Below are 3,195 nucleotides of genomic sequence, written 5' to 3'. Positions count from 1 at the left end.
TAAGACCATATATGTGGACCACTGTAGGAAAATGCTTGGAGAAATTCGGGATAAAAGACCCAACATCGAGACTGAAAGAGGGTATACAAGAGCTGAGTAAAACCACAAAAGAACGCTAAGCCTGTACCCTTAAACAAGGTCGGAGAGTATTGCGAAGGTGAAGAGGGGAATACAACCTTACCAGTTGAATTCCAAGGAGTGAACACGATGGCAATACTAGATAGCGGAGCTGGGGTAGCCATTGCTACAAAAGAAATCTGGAAAAAAATGGGCGAAACCAGCAATAAGGAAGACTAGGTTGAAACTCCAATTAGCAGATGGACACATGGAGAAACTATGGGGATTAGAGAAAGTTGTAGTGACTTCTTGCGGCATTGAATACGAGCATACTTTTGCTATGTCGATTTTGGCAAGGAGAATAACTATGATATCATATTGGGAAGACCATTCATGAGACAGTTGAAAATGGTCCAGGATTGGGGTACGATCACATATACCTGAGAAATATGGAAACCACTACACGTGTGAACCTGAAAGACCATAGCTACAGTAGTGAACCGAACACTGTGGAGGAGTTTGATTCAGCTACTTTGGCGGGATCCGAATTTCCAACTTGTTAGGTAAACCCAAGGAGTTATGGATGTGTGGAGCTTCGAAATGTGGAAGTCTGAAACGAGAAGAATGTGTTTTAGAAAGGGCTATCGAAGACGAAACTTATATAGGAGAACCCTTTCCAGAGAGGACACGCTTGAACCATTAGAATGGACACACTTTCTAGCAACCCTAGATATTTGTGCAATTCGAATGGTCCCACAACAAAATTTTGCGACAAGGCGGGTACGACGTGGTTCCGTACTTCATGTTGAGAACTGTACTCGAAAAAAGAAACTGAAAAGAACGATACACTGGAAAAGGAAGATGAGAGGAGGTGTTTCACGACATTTCCGATCATCCTGAGTGGGGGAAATGAACAGACAACGAGTCAAGGGACAATTCAAGCGGAATAAACGAAGAAATATAACGGATGTCCAATTTTATGATTTTCCGAACCAAACTAAACAACGCCAGAAACGCTATAGAGCAAGAGAAAAAACAAAGGGGATTAGAACCAATCCGATGCCTAGAATAAGAGGAAAAAATCAATTCCTAATGCTAGTAAAGGCAGAAGATTGTGTTAAGGACAAGATTTCTGGATAGAGATGAGAGGCAATGATCAAAAGAGCTTACGAAAAGACAAAAGAGGCTCAAGAAATCAAGTTCAAAGGAATGGAACGAAAATAGAAACAGAAAAATCAGAAAAGAACAAGCGCAACAGAGAACACACGGAGTCCAAGTTAGAACGTAGAAACAAGTACAGAGAGCTCAAGAAAACTCTGAAAGAAGTTTGGATGACAGAAATTGAGAGTGGAGAGGACGAAAACGCAAAATCAAGGAAAACATGGATGTTCCCTCTCACTATAGAAATTCACAATAGAGGATAGGAAGGTGGTATTAACCCAACCTATTCGAGAGAGAAGGGAGAACGAATCTTATGACGGACTGGAGGATGCAAAAAAAGTGGATTTAGCAGCTTCAGGTGAGACACCTAGACGGTGTGTACATAGCCACAGATTTGTCTCCAGGCGAGGAAGAGAGACTTTTGAGTCTTCTCAGAGAGTATAGGGATGTGTTGTTTCATGGTTTATAAGGACTTAAGGTGAGTTGACCCATCGATATGCCAACACACAATCCCACTAAAACAAGATGCAAAGCCTAGCAGACAGAGACCATACACATATAATGATAAGTTTGCTAAGCGAATCAAAGAAGAGATAGATAAGCTAATGGAAGCTGAATTCATATACGAGATTGAACACACCGATTGGGTATCTCCGATTGTGGTAGTACCCAAGAAGAATGGAAAACTCCGAGTGTGTGTCAACTTAAAGAAAGTGAATGCTGCAACAATCCGGGACAATTATCCCCTGCCGATAACTGATCATGTTCTAGAGTGTGTATCAGGGAAAACAACATACTCTTTTCTTGATGGTTTTTCAGGATATAACCAGCTAGCCATAGCACTGGAAGATCAACATAAAACAGCTTTTGCAACGGAGTGGGGAATTTATGCTTATAGGGTTATGCCTTTTGGTCTAACCAATGCTCCCGCAACCTTCGAGAGGCTGATGACGCATGCTTTCAAAGAATACTTAAGGTTGTTTCTAGAAATATACATGGATGATTTATGTGTACATTCTCTTCTGAGAGATGAGCATCTAGAACACCTAAGAAAAGTATTTGAGAAATGTAGGACATATCGCATTTGTCTCAACCCTGAGAAATGTGTGTTTATGGTCCGACAGGGCAGAATTCTGGGACATGTTGTCTCACAAAACGGAATATCCACGGATTTAGAGAAGATAAAAGTTATAGTGGATATGCCTAGACCAACCAATGCGAAACAAGTACAGAGCTTTATGGGACATTGCGGATATTATAGACGATTCATTTACATGTACGCTATTAGAGCCAACCACTTTACAGGCTAATAGTGAACTTTGAAATGGACAGAGGAGTGTGAGGAATCGTTCAAGAAATTGAAAGAGGCACTCATTACTGCTCCAGTCTTGAAATCACCAGATTGGGAGAAGATATTCCATGTGCATATAGATGCTTCGGCATATGCAATAGGATGCATTCTGGCTCACCAGAAAGAAGGAAACATGGATTTTTCTATCTGTTACGCCAGTCGACAGCTCAACAAGCAGAGAAAAATTACACCACAACAGAGCGAGAGGGATTATGAATGATATATGCTGTGAAAAAATTTCGGCATTATCTTCTAGCCAACAAGTTTGTGTTTTTTAGGATCACCAAGCCTTGCTCTACCTAGTGAATAAACCATGCAATACCGGGAGAATAGTGAGATGGTTCATTATCTTACTGGAATTCGACTTCACGGTGTAGTAAAGAAAGGAAAAACACATCTTAGAGCTGATCATCTTTCGCGATTGACGAATGGAGAAGACCCTATAGGAGTAGATGACGACATGCCAGACGCGTACTTGTTCAACATAGAAATGATACCGAAGTGGTCTCAAAATGTCGTTAACCTTATTAAAACTATCTAACCTATTAACCTATGTTTGACGACTTGATGCATCAATCATGAGGAATATTATTATATTATTGTGCGCGAAGCATGTTCAGGAATGT

This window comes from Adiantum capillus-veneris, unplaced genomic scaffold (assembly GCF_014529385.1).
Source record: "Adiantum capillus-veneris isolate H3 unplaced genomic scaffold, ASM1452938v2 Hic_scaffold_33, whole genome shotgun sequence".
NCBI classification, from domain to species: Eukaryota; Viridiplantae; Streptophyta; class Polypodiopsida; order Polypodiales; family Pteridaceae; genus Adiantum; species Adiantum capillus-veneris.
This window is presented reverse-complemented; position numbering follows the sequence as displayed.